At 40.1% G+C, this 19,309-nt stretch overlaps 1 protein-coding gene across 3 annotated transcripts in view; it reads right to left on the bottom strand.

Annotated features, from left to right (window-relative positions):
• The window catches only part of LOC142405940 (poly(rC)-binding protein 3-like), a 558,846-nt gene that overhangs the window by 440,182 nt on the left and 99,355 nt on the right, over positions 1-19,309 (bottom strand). For all 3 annotated transcript variants that reach the window (XM_075494153.1, XM_075494154.1, XM_075494155.1), the window contains exon 2: positions 6,620-6,757. The gene's annotated coding sequence lies outside the window, so the exon portion shown is untranslated. The remainder of the gene's footprint in view (positions 1-6,619; positions 6,758-19,309) is intronic.

The raw sequence follows: 19,309 nt of genomic DNA, 5'->3' as shown, positions 1-19,309 counted from the left end.
CATTTTTCATTGCTTACAATTGCAAGAGCAACTTAATAAACTTCAGTTCTATGTACAACCTTGGGCTGCCAGAAATAGTGAATAAAATAACATCTTCCTCCTTAACACAGTATTAACTATGATGCTCAAACACACATTGCTTTAAATGCAAATATTAATTATTTCATGCTAATATTTCAGCAAGAATGAATGCAATTATTTCATCAAAGCAGATGCTGTGGGAGGTAAGCAAGGAGAGGTAGCTGTTACTGGCTTGTGGGAAATAAATTGTGTCTTTCTCTCAGTCATTTTTTTCTTACATGGATTAGGTGGTTAGAAAGAGAAATGTTGCCTTTCTGTTACATCAAAAGGTCTGGCTATGAAGTTCCAGACAACTTGTGCTGCTTTCCTGAATACTAACAGTCCAGGTTAACCCAATAATATTTGCAAAGTGTTTATAATAACTCTTATAGGGTTTTTATTGAAAATCTGGAAAGTGAGAATCAGGGTATATCACACAATCATTAAATTTAACATCATTTATTTCTCTCTCTGAGTGCATCCCATTCTGCTACAAATCTTTATCCTGGTACTTTATAGTGCTACAAGAATGTAGGGTTCCTGCCACAAATTCCAGGACAGTCTGACTCCAGCAGCTATTGTGAATGGCACTTTATTCCTTTGTAGCAAATAAACAAGGGGAGCAGGTGAATTATATCATCTGGGTTCAGCACAGCAGAACAGGAGAGAATTAAAAGAACAGCTTCAGTGTCTGGTTTTTGCGCAACATCGTCTTGTGTTTGAAATGGCAGAAACCAGCTGCAGGCATTACACCTTGGGACCAGGTCTGCCTGATGCAATATCAGAGGTGTTGGGCAGCAGCCCAGCTCTCTGCATGTCTCTGCTTACCAAGTCAAATTGCAGATGCGCTGCTTCAGCCAGAAACTTCATGTGATGCCTATCAAAGTTCTTAAAGAACTTAGTGATCAAAAAAGTGATAATCACCTCTCAGAAAAACTGTCCTCGTGCAGGTCCTGAGGCCTCTCGTGACTTGAGGTTCTTGTGATGGAAAAGTTTAGCCTTAAAGCAAGTAAGCAATAAAAATTCGCACATGCATTCACATCACAATGCTAACTCTCCTCTGCATAAACTTCTCATTGAACCAACTCTTCCTACCTGTTGCCCCCACTGTTCAGCACTGCATGACAGAATATATGCATTTTATGGACAAGGGAATCTTGTGTCTGTTCTTCCTTGTGATCTACCAAAAGCAGTTTTTGCCCATGCTTTCTGAAGAAACAGCTGTAATGCCACGTAAGAACTGCGTGCTAAAAAGGCAAAAAGATGTACTATGAGATACAAAAAAGGACCTTTTCTGTCTCAGCAGGACTCCCATCTGAGCAGCAAAGCTTCTGTTTTGAACTTGCATTGTCAGGGATCTTGACTGTAAGTTTTGTATCCTACACTACAGGCCTCAAACTTTGCACATGATTTCCCAGTCCATGAAAATGTCTATTCTATCTCTTAAATTTAAATATGGTATATGTAACCTGTAGCATGTAGAGAGTCCAACCCATACTGAGTCAGACAGATGACAGAAAAAATACTCTGCCTGCAAACTTGTACTCTTATATATGCCAGTAATGTAGGTAAAAACTCCAGTATAGTCCATCAGCTTGTGGACCAGTGGCCAAATTCCTCTCTGCTGTATATTGGAACAGCTCAACCAGCTGACTTCAAATAACACGTGCCATTTCATTCCAGCAAAGAATTTGCCCCAAGAGTCTTGCTAACACTTTTGACCATAAACACTAAAAGGGCAGTAATCCTCAAGCTCGAATTAACACACTAGGTTTCTATGGCTCAGAAGAAGCAAAAGCTGTTCAGTCTACTGTGAAAAGGAGGCATTTGTCTGACAAATGGAAAAAAAAAACAGCCAGAGTGTTGTCAAAATAAGAGTGTATATGACGGTTCCAAAATACAAATTATTGACTCCTAAGCACAGGCAAGGCTAAATATTATGGATGGCAGGACACAGCAATGCTCTTCTGGAAGCTTCTCATGAGGAAGGCAAATGCTGCACTCTTTAAACTCTGCCTCACACAAGGAAGCCTGCTGAAATCACTGGGACCGTTCACCTCAGAGTGAGGTGACCTACACCTGCACTTCCCAGTGCAAGATCAGAAATACAGCCAACCCCAACCCATCCTAAAGGGCAGCTGATACTACATGTATTTTTTGTACCTGTAAAATGAGTTACACAAGAGAGTTTCAACAATAGCAACAGGTGAATAAGAAGGTACAACACAATACTGCTGTAGGCCTGGATTTGTTATGCATATTTAATTATTATTCTGAAGGAGTGGTAATGACCAACCGTTACTTAGGTTAGTCAGACCTGAAGAAAGCTGTTAGGAAATTTTGAGGGACCTCTAATCCAAAAGGGGACTGCAATGGCAGGGAAAATGCCAGGCTGCCAATTAAAGGTCTGGTGATTGCGTAGAGTAACAGGAATTTGTCAGGCAGATTGCTAGATTTTAAACTAGCTATTATCACTCAAGGAAAAATGACGAAGTTTCATGTGAATGAGTCCTTCCCTAAAACAAACACACATTTGCTCAAAAAACAGCAATATCATGCCCCCAAAATATTAAGAAAGGCAGTACTGGAGTTATGACTTCTTATAACTTCCTGGAATAGCATGTTCTTGTTGGTTACCTATCTTAAAACACTGTGCCGAAAAAAAAGAAAAAAAAAAGACAGAAAAAACAACAAAAAAGAAACAATAGCTGAAAAATATTAGGGCAATGAAAAACTTGCCCAAAAGACAAAGAGACATACTACAGAAAGACAGAACAGGAGTCCTTTTCTACGTAACCATTTCTCAAGAAAACTCACTTTTATGCTCTTTTATTTTGCTACAATTCTGTAAAGATCTGTTCTTCTCAGAAGTTTCTACTGTAATTGTTGCAGAGGATTAAAACAAAATGGCCCCAATATTTTCAGTGAGACAAAGAATAAGAAGAAACACAATGACATACAATAGTATGGAGACTGTAAATTACAATACCTTCAAAAGAGCATAATTAAACTGTATTAAACATTGCTGTGAACCGTCAATAAGTGCATCTAAGCCATACGTAGGTTAAAACAGTGAAGACAAGACAACATATTTTTTCTGCTCAGTTTAACAGCTCTAGGTGAAGTTAACATGGGTGTGAATTCAAACTCCCAAACAGAAATAAAGCTCAAGCTATTTCATCCCGCAATAGTCTGGAAAAAACAACAATTCTCATGTGAAATGACCCTAAGAGGAAATCTTAATACCATATGTTGGTAGAAGAAGAAATCTTATTTCTTTAGGTGGGTTCTTGGTCAAGACGAAGTTTGGACCACGTACAAATTTAAGTGTCTGAATATGAAAACTGCCACCAGAAAATGCTCATTCAGTGGTTGCTGAAGCTCATTTCTCACTCAGTCTTACTCAAGTCCCACAGACATCTCCACCTCGGCAACAAGGCACTCATCTCAAATTCAGGAGACCCTGCGACTCTGAAACAACATGTAAGCCCCAAAATCTCAGATCTGCTCAGCGTACACCTAACAGACACAGGCAAATTTGCACTTCCTGGAAAATGCCCTTGTTTTCTAGGGTGCAGCTGGAAGAGATTGTACCCTGTATTACACAAGCACACAGCTGGAGCACTCACTTGAGTGTGAGGGATCTCATTTCCAGGCTCTCCCCACCCTGAGGTGGTGTGGACACCCACTTTCCAGCAGAACTACAAGCTGGTCTGGAAAACACAAGTGGGGAGTGGTCCCACTACAGCCCTGCCAGAGTGAAGAAAGTTGCAAAGTTCATGCAGCTGGCAGAAAGCCTCGCAAAAGTATAGCACAGCCCAGTGGCTGGGCAACTTGGCGAGGAAGGGAAGAGCCCTCAGTATCACACAAGCAATGAGTTCCCACATATCTAGTGGGCTGCAAGGATGACCACAAAGCCTGATGAGTCCTTTTAAAAAACCCTGCTATGGGGACCTACCTCCGGAGAAGAGCCTGGACTCTGCAGCCTGTAGGCACTAAGCTCTGCGCAGCCTTTGCTATGGGCTATTTCAAGGCAGTTTCTGCTGCGTTTGCAGGTTTCCACCCAATCCTGGCATGCACTATGGAGGGATATTGTGTGTCTTTATTGAGCCTTCCTGGGACTGGCTACTGAAGACACCTGTTTCAGCCCTAAATATGACAGCAGAGAAGCACAGAGACTACATCCTGCTCTTTGTTCTTACACGTAAAGCATTTCTGGCCCATCATTGTAAACACTTCACAATTCTCCCACCAACTGCAGTGGGAAGTGTATTGCATCTTCTATATTTTGATATAATTCTCCTATGTAGCTTGCAGCTGAGGACAAAAATGTTGTCCTTCTGATAAATTTCCTTAACATAAGATTACAGACACTAACAACAATGAAGGAAAGAAAAAACACTAGAAAAAAAGAAGTGCATTACTTAGACAAAATAATGGAAACCATAAATCACTGCAGTGACAGGATTAAATGTGAAACCTTTAATTATACATTTAATCATTTACCAACTTCTTATTTTCCCTGTAGTAATGTTCATGAAGCTTCAATAAGATTTGAGTTTGAGGACGATTTTATTTTATATGTGAATTGCAAAAGCAATACACATAGAAATGGTTTCAAAAATAAAAATAATATTAACTTCAATCTTCAATTATGTTGACACCTTTACTGAACACCTTTATTGTTCTCAGTCATACTGGCCCTCACTTAATGGCATCACTGTGTCAATGCACATCAAGCCCATCTCCATTGCACAGATATTATATAGAATAAAGTAGAACTAAGGGGGAAATAAGTGGTGGTTCAGAAAGTACACTACTGTATTAAAACAAGAGAGTGTAATTACATTGTTGAAGACGCTGTGTTATTTATGAAGTATGGATAAACCTGTGCCCACAGGCTGTATCTGCTCCACTGCCTTTTCAACAAGGAGGCAAGAAGCAGCTGCTAGAGCAGAAAAATGAGTCCCCAGCCCCTGAGCACCTTTTCCTATGGATCCCAGAGTCCAGCAACAGAGACCTGTTGTTGCTGTTGCTGTTGGGTTCGGAGTGGGCAAGGGAATACCTGCTTTCTGTAAAAATTCTGTGCACCAGCATAATCTTTCAGCACACTCAGAGCAGTACTTACTGCAAACAAACAAATTAAAAAAAAAAACAAAAGAAGAAGCAAAAATAGCAAAATTCCTCTTCTTCTAACTGGAGAGCAAGGCAAAGTCCAGACAGCCTTCGTGTTTACACAGATCCCCTCAAAGAATGTGCAGTAGGAAAAAGCAGACTTTCATCAAAGTCGGAACATTGCTTGTATGCTAAGAAAAACAGCCTAATATTATACTAAACACATCACCTAGTAGCAATTGTAAAGGCACTATTATACTGCTAGATATTGCATTGTGTATCAGAGAGCTGTTCGCAGGAAAGTGCCTGTCCTCTGGAGCACCCTTCATTTTGTTCTATCGTGTTGCAGGCTCTGGCAAATTGCCTTAAGGTTCCTAGCTGGGGTGGGCTGTCACACAGCTAAAACCATAATTCAGCTGCTCTACATTGTCTTTAAAAACAAGGGGTCCACTGGGCCTGGGTTGCAGGGACAATGGGTTTGCTCTACTCATTCAGCTCATGCTTTTTGCCATGGCACAGAAGATGGAAGCAGATGGGGCCTTGCCAATGTTGAGGGTGCAGAAATGGGCAGGATCAAATACAGTGGGGACGCACATACCCAGAGGGACTTTCAGCCATCCCCATGGAGGAGGGCAACATTTTCATCATGCCTTTTGTAGAGACACCAGACAGAGGACTCCAAGGTCATCTTCAGGTTTTGTTTGGATTTTCTGCCATGTTAGTCATCTGTTTCAATTTAGGTCATCTTTTTGAAAAACAAGTTATCTTCTGTAAATGGGACCCTTGAATCTGTTGGATTGGCTTGTTGGTACTTGACAGACCTTCTGGCTCACTGCTATGAACTGGAGGAAATGCTCCAGACTCTGCTGCTCTCTCTGCCTCTACCACTTTTTGGAACAGGCAAACCCAGAAAGAAAAAGGGATAGTATAATCAGGTTCTGGCTATCACATAAGTCGACTACACATTTGCTTCTCAGCTGGGTAATTTTTTCCGTTGTGTTTTGTAAGCAAGAAAAAAATTGCCTAGGGAAAGCAGGGAACACAGGCCCAGATCTGTAGGAGTCTAAGTACAGTCAGCACCAGGAAAATGAGTTTTCTTCCTTTTTTTCCTCTTTTGGATCTCTTTTTGAATCATGGGGAGTTTGGACTGATTCAGTAATAGTTGGATATTTCTGTTTCACCCACTCAATTTGAAAAGGATCTTAACAGCACCATATACATAAAAAAAAAAACATGACACAGAACTGAAAGTATAGGAGATGCCTGACTTGGTACTTCTGATCACTTGTAGGGCACTAGTGTCAAAGAACTAGAAAGAGGAGACATTTTTATCACCTTTTTCTCAAAAATTACTGGAGAGGAAATTCCTGAAGGAATGCTTAAAGCAGGATCACTCGTTGTGTACCTGACAACGCAAGACTGAGATGCCGGGACATTTACTCACCCTGCCAGCAAGGTGATCTGTAGGTCTTTGGAGTTTTTCTGTCTTTCCTTTCTCTAGTCCACTCATGCATCAGGTCCCTTAGAGATAAGGGACAGCCAAAGGAGTTTACGTTTCTTGTTCTGGGTGTAAGATGGTTTCCTGTGACAGAGAGGACATAAAGACCGAATGTGGCATATGAAAGCACTGGAAACAACCATTTCCAATCATACTATAATTCAAGTAGTTCCTACCTTCTGCCTTCAACAGTAACCAATATTGAGGACTAAAAACCCCAAGAGATGGTTTCCAAATAAGCAATCTAGGAGGATCATTGCTTAGTAAGTGCCAGAATCTTTTATGCTGCCCTATTTAGTTGCAGAGACATAACACTGGAGGAGAGTTTCCAGTGTTTTACTCAGTAGTATCTTATAGCAATCAATTCTACTAGTTAATTCTGCACATTTCAAATAAGCTTTTCTTTCAACAGTGTTAAATGCATGTATTTTTAACGTTTCTCTCCCACTGTTCAGGCACTACAGCAATGACCATGATCCTTTCTGAAATATTAATTCAACCCCGTCATTCTATGCATGTTCCCTTCACTGTACCTTCCCTAAACTATCTTTTCCACTTGTTTTTCACTTCAGAATGCCTTCCTTCAAGATTATTCATTGGTTTTGTGGGTTTTTTGAACACCTATAGACTTTTCCTCTTTAGGGATGGGCTGGTCAGACCTAAAGGTATTTCAGAATGGTGACTGAGCACTTCTGTTTCCCTCTTTTCCTCCCTGTACCACCAAGGGAGCTATGGGAGACCAGTTCAAAGTCAAGCATAATAATCATCTATGGCACTTTTCTGCTCCATTTCCTTCAGAAAATCAGTGGATCTGGTAGAGAAGCGGAAGAGGAGAATTCAGAATGTACACACAAATCGCACCCTCTACAACCACTGTGCTGCCATGGGTCAAGTGCAGAACAGCAAACATGCAAATCCCCAAACATACTGCACTTAAGAATATTACTAAAAGCAGAAACGGGCAAATGTCTAGCTTTGAGGATTTCAGAGCTCCCCTGAATAATTTTTCTGAATTGTCAACTGAATAGCCAGGAGACTGGAATAATTCAGAAAAAAAGAAACCAACCAAGAAAGGGTAATTATTTTAATTGCCTCACAAAGCCTAAAATACAAAAGACTTTCGCTAGGGGTAACTTTGGAGGTAAAATTGCAAACTTCTCTTCAGAGATTTTTCTATTAAGGGTCATGGGTATCAAAATCTATTGTCTCACTTTAGATCAGTTATAAAGCTACTATAAATATGGTCTCCTATATGGCACCTTGTCATTGATTCCCACTTCAGTGTAATCAGCACGGCAGACACAGGAAATTCTTAAAATAAACAGCAGTATCTCTACTTACTGCACTTAAAATGAAGCCAGGAGTTCTGTACTGTTATTTTAAGATATTCATTGTAATTGCTCATTGAGCAAATTATTTTACTACTGTTTAGATGAACACTACTACTATATCAAAATACAGTGTAACTATGACAACAGTAACTCATAGTTTACCACTCTCTTTACCACTAAGCAAATTAAGTCATTTTGCTGAATTATTTCTTAATAATAAAAATATGATCATTTCCTAGCAGCAGTGTTAGCATTTACTGTTCTTAGAACTATTCCAATATCTTCTGTGACAATTGTAAATAAATCAATACATCTTTCTTGGATAAAAACAGACCATACAACTGGAAAATGTACTGCCTATTCTACTGAAGCTGTTAGAGAACTCATGGTGACTGTTCCAAAGTTCTGGTTAAGAAAAAAAGAATTCCAGAAAAAAAGTCAAAATACTTGACAACTTCCAAACAAACACTTTAACAAAAATCTGTAGTAAATTTGCTCACATACAAATGAAAAATCATGCTAAAAAAGAAAACCTTGTGGAAATACAGTGTTTTGATATCCTTCAGATTACACTGCTATATCTTGCTGAAAAAGATTTGGGGATGTGAAGATGGAAGGGTGGGAAGTAAGAAGGATGACCTGAAAAATCTAACCCCAACATTTGCATCAATTTTTTTTGACAGCTCAAACTGAAATGTGTCTCCTGAAAACCAAGACAGCAAAGGGACCCAGAAGAGTGAGCTGCTTGCTGAGGACAGCCTTCCCAGTGCACAGGGACTTCCCAGCTCGCCATGTGGAAAGTCATGCAGGCACAGAAGAAGGGCAGCATGGACAGACAGAGGATGAAGAGGCTGGGAGAGTTACTTGGGAGCAGTGCAGAACTTCCTTGTTCTGGCCTGTTTGGATGAAATTAGGGAAGCCAGACCTCGGTTGGACCTGAAAGTGGTAAGGCACATGAGGAGCAACCAGATGAGCTTCTAGGGGAATATTGACAGCAAAAGGAAGACTGAGGAACAGGTAGCTGGGAGAGGCTGATGAATCTCCACCCTTGTAGACACTCCAAACTCTAGTGAACAAGACCCTGAGCAACCTTATCTAAGTTTGTCTCACTTGGACTAGGACATTGTTGATGCCCTCCAGAAGTCTGTTCTAGCCAACATGATTCTGTGATTCTATGAAATATTTAATTTGCCTGCAGTTTTCTTCCCTCTGAATAAAGGGTGGAAGTAAAAAGAAAAACCAGGAAAAAAAAAAAAGTAACAATTTATCTCATATTTAATACTTTTCTGAAAGAAGACATGCTGAATTTGAATAGAAAATACTGTGAATGGAATAACACTTTTAGACCACTATGAATTGCATTTTTTTTTTATTTTATCTTTCACTCTCTATTACCTGTATCATTTTGTAAGCCATTCACCTTGTTCTGCTTTTTCTTTTGACTGAATTAATTCAGACCAATAAAAGAAGATTAACTGACGACCTAGTTCTCATCAGATTCTTGACTGATCTAGGTAAGCTCCAAGTCTAGGTAGGTGCTAGGATCGATTAGCTCAGTTTAGTAGGCCGCTTTCCCTGTGCCACATACTGGCAGTTCACAAGTGACACTCTAATAAGTGGGAATACATGGGACATGGACGTCTTGAGTCTAGCCTTCACAAAAGGACTTACAGGGGCCTTTCATTTCACCGGATGTTTCCCTGGGCAGAAAGCTTCCTCGGTACCATGGGATGGCACCAGAGTGTAGGCACTATCATTTTTCCAGGTGCATGCTCCATCTGTTTCTCCCTCTTTGCTTCTTCATGTTTACCCAAGAAAAAGCAAGAATTTAGCACCATACACTCTTCAAGCCTGAGTAAGCAGCTTAATTATTCAGACAAAATACCATTGATTTAAAAGTGTCTGAACAAATGAAATTCAGGCTTGCCAACCTCATTGAGAAGGACAGCCAACCTTCTCAGGGAATTTCCAGTTGTGTTACTTACATTTCTTGTTCCTTTCTTTTATTTCAGGGGCATTTGATACAATATAGCACAACTTCTGGTATTACACGCACACAGCTTCTTTTGAAATCAGAGGAGACTTTGCTTGAGATGCAGACCTTCAGCTTCCTCTGAATTCAAGAGCAATCTATGTGCACCCAAAGACAATATACAAATCAGGGAAGCTGACAGAAATGATAAAAAAATAAAATGCCAGGCTCAATTAAACATCCACTAAAATGAACGGGACTGTATACATCTATGAACGTGCTACCCTTAAACATGAAGTAAATCTCACACTGTCGTTGTCTTCTTAAACCATAAATTCAAGTTTTTCTGATGTCATTCCACAGGGACGTTTTCCAACAAGCCATGCCTTTTTTTCTTCAGTCTTTCCAAGTGTAAGCATTTACACAATGGACAATCATCTTCCCCTGTATTCACTTTTATCACAGCAGGCATGCTACGAAATAGACACCTTATATACTACATTTATTAAATGTAGGTAGGAAGCAACTTCCCAGGCTATAAATGGACCATATTATTAATTATGTTATTTGCTATAATAGTTGAACACCAATGAGTTGCAGATCCAACAAATATCCAACAATGGCTACCCAAAAAGCCCTAAAATTATGTTCTTGACAGATAATAACTAATGCTGTACATCCCTACTCTTTATGTTATGAACAATATGTACACTATATTTATGCAGAAGAAACCAGTATTTAAAACTCTTACATTTATCATAAAAATAGATTCTATTACAGAAAACAGTGCCTTCCCATAAGAGATTTACAATTGATTAAATAGGATGGCTTGTCCTAAAACACTTACATGATTGCATGCAAAGAAAACAGATGGTCTGTGTAACAGTAATTTGATTTCTTCCAGTAAACATTACTCATGATACAGAAAACGCTTATGTTGATCTCTTCCAGAATGATGTGTGCGCTTTGCATCTCTCTTTAAATGAAGCTTGTAATTCTCTTCAAGAAACAGCACAGCAGCTCTGGTTTCCCAACAAATCAAATAAAATCAGGTAGTCTAATGCATCATTCTTCACTTAAGATCCTGACAACACAGAGATTGTTTTTAACTTTTCACTCTCCCAAAAGTGCTTAACATAATGCCATGCTCCTTTCTCATTTATTCCTTTTGTAATGCTTCTTCATACCAAAAAAAGAACACCATTTCTACCTTCACCTCTGCCTAAGAGAAGTATCATAAGCCAAAATACAATGTCTTTTCTCTTCTGATTGCATCTAACATTCTTCTCCTTTATATAGCTGCAGGTGTATAAGAAGGGAAAAAAGTCTTACTGATAAGTCTCCATGTGTCCACCTCAAATTTTGTTCCATCGCCTGAGTCACACCAAGAAGAACATTGCTCAGGGAACTTCAGTGCCCAAATTTCCCTGAAATGACTCTACTCAAGCTTTATGCTTCCCAAACACTGGATGAAATGCCATCTGCCTTTGTAAGGCAGACAACTCTCATGAGGTCACCTAAATCGCTGAAGTCCTTGGGACTGAACCGTGGATGGGAACTCCGTTACTTGTTCCCACAGGATGACAGTCTGGGCTGATAAAGGATTCATGTTGCCTTTTACAGATCTTTTCCATGGGGTGAGTACAGGTGTATCTTTCTCAAAGGCACAAATCTAACCCCTAAGAGTGCACCCTTAAATCTGGCCCTAATTTTTACAGGGGCTTCACACCGGGGTATGTTCCATCATCTGCAAGTAATAACAGTCCTGCTGGGAGGTAACCCTATTTGTCATTATCTTGTCTTGTTTGATTACTGTTGCTTCACCTGACTGGCCTGGACTTACCCCAGACAAATGAAGTAAGGGCACAATCCTATTAAATGCCTGCTGGGGACACCCTAAGCTGCCGCTCTTGTCGGCGGGAATTAAGGGTTCTCGGCACATTGTAACAGGTACTCAGACCCTTGAGAAATTGGACTCTTAATTAGATATTCCCTCATGACATTGTGTGATTATTTAATGTTCTGACAAGACGCCTCAGCAATCTCACAGGCCCTGAATTAACTATCCTAGAAGAGCTCTTTGCCAACTGCAATTCTGTGAAACCTTTGTCATGCTTGACCATGGAAGCAAATTGCATTTCATGGAGCATATGAAATGATTTACCCAATGAATTGCCTGAATTATATATAACACGAACTACTGGCCAGGCTTGAGATGTCCAGTTTTAAATAGTTGTTCTTTCTTTGTCCCTTTCCTAATCCCTCGTGTGTGCCCTCCCCTCCACCCTTCCATGCACACTTTTTATTGTCTCACTTGCTGGCAGAGCTCAGCAGCAGCAGCAGTCCTTGTGGCAATGTGGGATGATTCATCACGCAGTCTACATGAGGCAGATTAATACTGTCAGAGCAATCCCTTATTATAAATTTCCCTTTCTCCTGTCTGGCTCATCTGCATTATAATATTTGTTACTCACACATAGATTTCCAACTCAAGCCTATCCATCCAGGGGCTGCTGAAGTTTTTTAATCTATACTGAAAAGTTTAACAAAACCCCAACAGAGTAAACACTTCTGCCTTGCAGCTGATCCCATATTATCAAATACATTAATAAAAGCTACAATAAGCATGAAAAACAAAGTGTCAATAAACAGAAGAGCGCTGAATGACATAGTATATCATATAACAAATGCACACAATGGTCATCTTTTTATCATTCCCTGTGCATAACAGCTTTAGACACAATCACCCCAGGGGAAAAGGGCATAGCATCAAATGTTTTCCATAGGATTTTAGCAACAATGCCATTCTGACTACTAAACCCTGGCTCAAGTGTGCAAAATTATGGTGCTTAGCAATCAATATTCATCTCCCCTCCATTTTGTAGAAATGGAAGCTAGAGAGGGAGTATTTGGAGCACCTACCCTAACTCCTATGACACCCAAATACCCACCTCAAACCCAAGGACTGTAGTCAGAGTGTATCAGCTATAGGTACCTGAAACATGTGCTGCAGGTAAAGTATAAGAGAGACAATGACTGTTACATGAGAGGCATTAAAATACACTCCAAAGGTGGTATTTTTAGGAAAAGCTTTATTAAACGTCAAACTTCTCCATCCCTGCTGGGTTGCAACACACTTTCTGAGGCCACTATGCAGAAATCACACTACTTGCACGCTCTCTGCTAAGGCTCGTAGTTCCTATGCTTGCAACCACTTTTCGAAAGGCATACTCAGCTCCACTTACCTGTGATCGCAATTTCTACTAAGTTCAACTCAAAGAATTCACAGGCATGGAGTTTCTCCCTTCCAGCCCTCTCCTGCCCTCCTACCCAGCCAAGACTCTTGCTTTACCTGCTTACCTTTTAGGGAGGCTTTTTTCATTCTTCTGTTGTTAACAACATTTCCATCAACTATGGGGTTTTTTTTATGAGCCTTCAACACAACCTTAAATTGTGTCTCACAAGAATCATCAAATCCACTTCCACAATGAGGAATCTAACTTCAGATAAATCATTCTACCAACTAGTTTCAACTATCAACAAAAACAGCTCCTTGAGCGCTTTATGCATTCTGGCAAGCATCTGCTTTGCCAGAAGTGGATTAAATAACACTACCTCTATTATTCTAATAGTGTGGGAGATCATATAAAATATTTATATCGTGAACTGCAGGCAAAATGCCTATTGTAAATTATGCTCCGGAAGCTCAGCAGGATCTTATATTGATAGAAAAATACCTCTGTTTAAATAATAGGGCAATTTTAGTTATTCCTTATTCTACGAATCTCATGTCATTTTGCTGTTTCCCCCTTAGGAACGTGATCTATTTTAGTAAGTACTATTTTCTGTGTTCAAGGGTTTCCTGTGCACTAGTACAAACTTCTCACCCACATCATACTGGATCACAGGGCTAGTGTAGATGTAACTATAAAAAAAAACAATTGCTGTCAGTGTAGATCAATATTCTGCCTGAGCTTCTCCATTGCATTATACAGGACATAAGACATTTTTTAGTACATAGCTATGAAGAAATGTGCTTAAGGCTCAATTTTCAGCTGACTTCCAAATTTTCAAACAAAGAGTTTGCATGTGCAGTTATTTGCAAGCTAAGACTGTACACACAAAACCCCATCAATGTGGTAAGTTGGCACCAATCTGCATGTGCAATAATGTTTATACAAATTGACTATCCTCTGCCCCCAGAGTAGTATTCACGATTTTATTTGGGTTACTCCATTCACTATGTGGGTATGTGTGACTGCTTTAGGATCACAAGCTCATTCTCACAGAATTCACTTTTTTCAGCAGGTTCCAATGTAAAGGGTGTTTTTCTTAAACACAGCAAACACTATGCTTTTCCCGCATTTCACAACTATACAGTGCAGGATGGTTGGCATTAGATTCTGCAACCAGCTAAGTGCAGTGTATGCATGCTTGTGCTGTTTTATGTAGCCCCAGGACAACGTGACATGAGGAAGAAGGATGCGAGCCATTCCTCTGCAGAATTTTCCCTGGGTAGCAGCATTTTTAGACAGCCTGGAGCCAGTAAGGACAGCTCACTTAATCCACAGCAACTTCACCTAACCCTGATGATGCTTTGCTGGGTATCATCAGCAAGGAGAAGAATGAGGGCACGGGCAGAGGGAAGGCAAAGTGACACACAACAGAGAGTGCACTGTGCCTTCCCCGCCACTGGCAGAAGGCATCAAAAGCAACCCCACTGCAGCTCCCATGCATTCTTTCACATGCTATGGGCAGGCAAGCTCTTTAAAGGTGGGTATCTCAGTTAACAGCTGAAGTCAGCTGTCAACAGCCAGAAGCCAGATGTCCAAGCTAATGGCATTTTTAATGGCCTTGGAGAATCTTCTCTGCAGACTCTCACACATGGTTCTGTCTACACTCAGATTCAGAGACTACTCTAGGTTGCCCTTGCCCAAGCCAGGTCCCATTGCACACAATTTCCCTGACAAAACCAGCCGCACAGTGCTGTTGATATGTGAAGGTTCACCTCCTCAAGCGAATGGACATGCCTTGCCCTCCAGCCTTACCCCTGTTAGTGAGGGCAGGCATGGGCAAGGGCAGCAGGAGGAAGGGAAGATGGCAGGAGATGAAGGGCAGGTTTTCCTTGACTGTCTTGCTCTTGTCAATTCTGCCTCTGCTCCAGCAGTGCAACTTGGCAAGGGCAGAGATGGGGCAGCAAGGGGCATTAAGCAGTGCCTGCTTTTCCTGATCACTCCCCACTGCATGGGTCTGCTCCTTTATTTTGTAGGCACCTCGCACTGCAGAGTCCCCCAGCACTCTCTCTCCTATCTCCCCCCAGGGCTCCTTCCCCCTTGCCCGAACAGGAGTGCCCTCAGAGCAGGTCCCAGCCGTCTGGTGGCCAACCCCTTCTGCCCAGGCTGCAGCTGGGTCGTGGCAGCCACCGAGATCCAGTGCAGCCAGAGGAGTAACTGGTCTGTCCATTCATCCTTTCTGGGCTGGGCAAAGGACTTAGATACCCAGTACTCTCAACTTCAGTAGATCCAAAAGCATAAAGTCAATCCCATTCAAAATTAGGATGATTTTCCAGGAAAAAAAACCCAATCATGTTATTGTAGCTTGTCTTGTGACTTGTTAACTCCCCTCCCTTCAGCCAGTGTATGCAGAACCACAATAACTTCAGACTGAAAAGTCAGCCTTGAATGCATTTAAAATGTGCACGTTTCCTTTGCTGTTTATGCAGGCACCACGCTGACCCTCTGCTCACATCTATAAGAAAACCTATGCATTTGCCCTCACTGGTCTGATTTCTTCCCACTTTCTCAACCTGACCCTCATGCTCCTGCATTCCCACCAGTCCTTTTCTCCTTTTACTGTCCCCAGTAGAGCAAAAAAATACAGCTAGAAAAGTGAACAATGAGCATCCATAACCCAGTAAGCACTCATCCCATGTATTAAGTTTTCAAATGATTTTTCGATAGAGATTTATTAGCTGCCTTGCTAGTGGATAGTAAAGCACTCAGCTAAACAGCACCTTCTCTAGCTTACTACATTAATGATACCTAAAATTCTTAAATAAAACAGAAACAATTCTCAATCATTCAAAGTCTGTAAAACAGTTTTACACAGCTCTCTTTTTTTTTGCAGTTACCATCAACTATAAAAATACAGAAATTATCAAATAAATTTTGTTTGTTGCTCAATAAATACACTCAATAATATACTGCTCAGTAAATAGTTTTCATTAAAGAAAACAAAGTGACAACAGCATTATCCAAGTACCTAAAATAATTCATTTCAGACTTGTTCCAGGCCTGGGACCCCAAAAGCACTTCCACAAATCTGTTCTTTCACTATGTCCTTGGACTCAACCCCAGGAACAACAGAAATCCCTCATCCCTGCTTAAGCAGTCACATCTTGCCCTACAGCAAAACAGAAGAGTATCTATCTCACGTTATTTAGAGAACCCTTCCCAGTATTCCTGCAGAAATAGCAAGGTGTTTGATTTTCACTTCTATTTTAATCTAGATACGACTTCCCTCACTGTGTAGACATAACCTTGGCATCAGACACACTGTTGACTATTTCAAGGTGTCTATCCTGGACAGTAAGCAACTAAGGATATGGCTGAAATGTCCATAAGGCTGCAGCCTATGTAACAACTGCATTTAGCCTAAAATTTCAAGTAGACTCCAGTAGTCTGATATTGGGGAAGGGAAATATTTCAGGTAACCTGAGAGGGTCCAGTCCCACAACAAGACTGCACTCAGATGTGAAGCTGAGCTGTTTATTTTATATATAAACAGCCTTGCTCACATTTGTATGCTCTGCAGAGCAAGGAGGCAGATCAGACTTCAAGTCAAGCCAGGCATTCAGCTACTTAGCAGTATGTCCCAAGGTGACAAGGAGGGTTGAATTTTTGCATCCTCCCTTTCGGAGACCTGGTCAACAAATACAAAGAAGCAAATACAGACCAACAATTTAAGTAAGAACTGCCGTGTCAGACACAAAGAGAAAACCTATTGTGCTTTGAATTTCCTTGCCCTAAGATCTTCGGTGACAACACATTGTCAGCAAGTAGGATTCTATTGATGCAATCCTCTTCCCCCTGGCAAAATAAGAACCAGGTTCCCCAATACTGATTTTAATATTAAAACCTGTTCACAGAGAGTCTTTTACAGGTTCTCACTAAAAGTCTTGCTTGGCTTTATGGCTTGTCACAGCTGACATGATTCTTAATCAGAGCTCCTTTAAAAACACAGTGAATAGATAATAATATCTGGAAAACTAGGACATTAAAACTTTGATTCACATAGCACATCACTCTAGTCTTATCATACATTATGCATAGCTGTACTATATTTTGAAGGAAACTGCTGTGACGTGTTTTCAGTGGGAGATATACGCATGACTACAGAGTCTACAGCATATCAAAAACAGGATTCTGATCTCTGGAAGATATTCAGATAATTAGGCAAAACTGCAATGCAGGAACATTTTGCCCCAAACCAGAAATATTTTGGATTGATGATGAAACACTTGGATTCCATATTACCATGGAGGTATCTCATGGGAGTTATAGTTTAGGTGCCTCAGCAGCCCACTGTCAAGGGTATTTAGTTTTCCTAAGACTCCAGTTTGCCATGTGAAGACTATGTTATCGGAAATATTAAAACTCCAGTTGGTATACAATAAAGACCCATAGCTGCCTACTTTTATCATGTTAGTTTTGCTTTTTAAAGCAATGATAATTATTGACAAATTGGTATTGGTTCTGATCTCTTTAACTGTTATGTAGATAAATTTTCATCCTTATCATTTACTTGACAGTGCTAACAGCATATCCCCACTATAATGATGTGACTGACTTTAAAGATTCATAAATTCATTACTACAGTACATATCAAGGTTAAAAGAGGAAGAATTCCCTTATCAGTATGAAGGACTCGTACAGTTTGCAACAATCCTAGATGAAATTACCCTTTTGTCTTTCAATAAGCAGAAATCTCCTGCAGTGGCAAATGTTCATAATGCACTGACTCATCTCAGCAATCATCTGAAAAGCATCTAATTTAATTAAAGCTTTAGGACAAAGTGATGTCTTCTTTAAGAGTTAAATATTTATGTTAACACACATATCACTTAATTGACATAACATATCAAAGGGTATTAATTGATTGTACAGTGTGTAAGGACTGAAAAAAAAAGTCTAGCATAGGTTTAAAAGTCTTTTCTGTATTAAACACTAAATAAAACATTGCAAGGCAGAGAAAGGGCATCAAAGATATAATAATAAGCAAGAATTAAGACAACTGAGATTTTAGTGATCATTAGCTCTATGCTACCACTATGTTAACTGCTGGCAGTACAAGCTGTATGACAAGTCACCAGAAATGCTGTGTTCACAGAAGCCGCGTTAACTAATGCTGGAATTAAGAGAAAGAACAGGAGCAGAGATTAGAGAGATCCTAGACTCAGCAGTAGGTCTGTGTATTCTTGGTCATTAATCACTGCTGAACACTTGATTCCAGAGCTGCGCCAAAGAAGCTATAAGTGGCATAATGCTATCTATGTCAATATGAACTGTATAACGAAGCAATATCTACAGCCTACATTATCTCAACAAAGATCAAAAGAATGTATCACATTTTATTCAATTATCTGGCAAAGAGAGACAGAATTTAAATATGTGAAAGCCACACTAATTGGAAACATCCTTTTCAGGCTTTTTTCTGCCTTTTTCCTAGGGAATTAGAACATATCTGTGAAGGGGAGGAGGTGAGAATTTGTCTGAATAGTTGCTAAAATTAACTTAAATGTGCAGTTACAGGCCATCTCTTCAGCTAACAAGCACTTACTGATACCATTTTATTTAGTAAGAAGCTGACTTCTACACTAACAAGTAGCTCAATGGGGAACATTCAAGCAACTTAATGGGGGAAAAATCAGAAATTAACCTCTTATATACTACTTTTTGAGGTCTTCTACTGTTAAAGCCACTTTTTTTTATTTCTCTATCAAAGGTCAGAAAAGAAAACCAAAAATTAACATGCTTAGATGTTCAGTACCAATTCAAGGGACTAGTTCTGGTGTAGATAGGTGTGATTACCATGTTACACAGCCATTTGGAAGTGTAAAAGCTGCTCATTGAAACTGCAAATATTAGCAAATAAAGCCTGTTTAAGCTATAGTGTTAACACTTTAAGCTGGCATGAACAGATGCTGCTACCAAATGTAGTCCTGGATCTCTCTGTTAATGTTGCTGCCTTTGTGGGTTTAACCCAGGCCAGTTCCTTCCAGAAACACTTGTGGCAAAATCAGAGAGTACACAGGCAAGGGAATAAAGCAGTGGG

Source organism: Mycteria americana, chromosome 2 (assembly GCF_035582795.1).
Source record: "Mycteria americana isolate JAX WOST 10 ecotype Jacksonville Zoo and Gardens chromosome 2, USCA_MyAme_1.0, whole genome shotgun sequence".
Taxonomy (NCBI): Eukaryota; Metazoa; Chordata; class Aves; order Ciconiiformes; family Ciconiidae; genus Mycteria; species Mycteria americana.
Note: the sequence above shows the minus strand (reverse complement) of the source record. Positions and strands in the feature narration are given on the sequence as shown.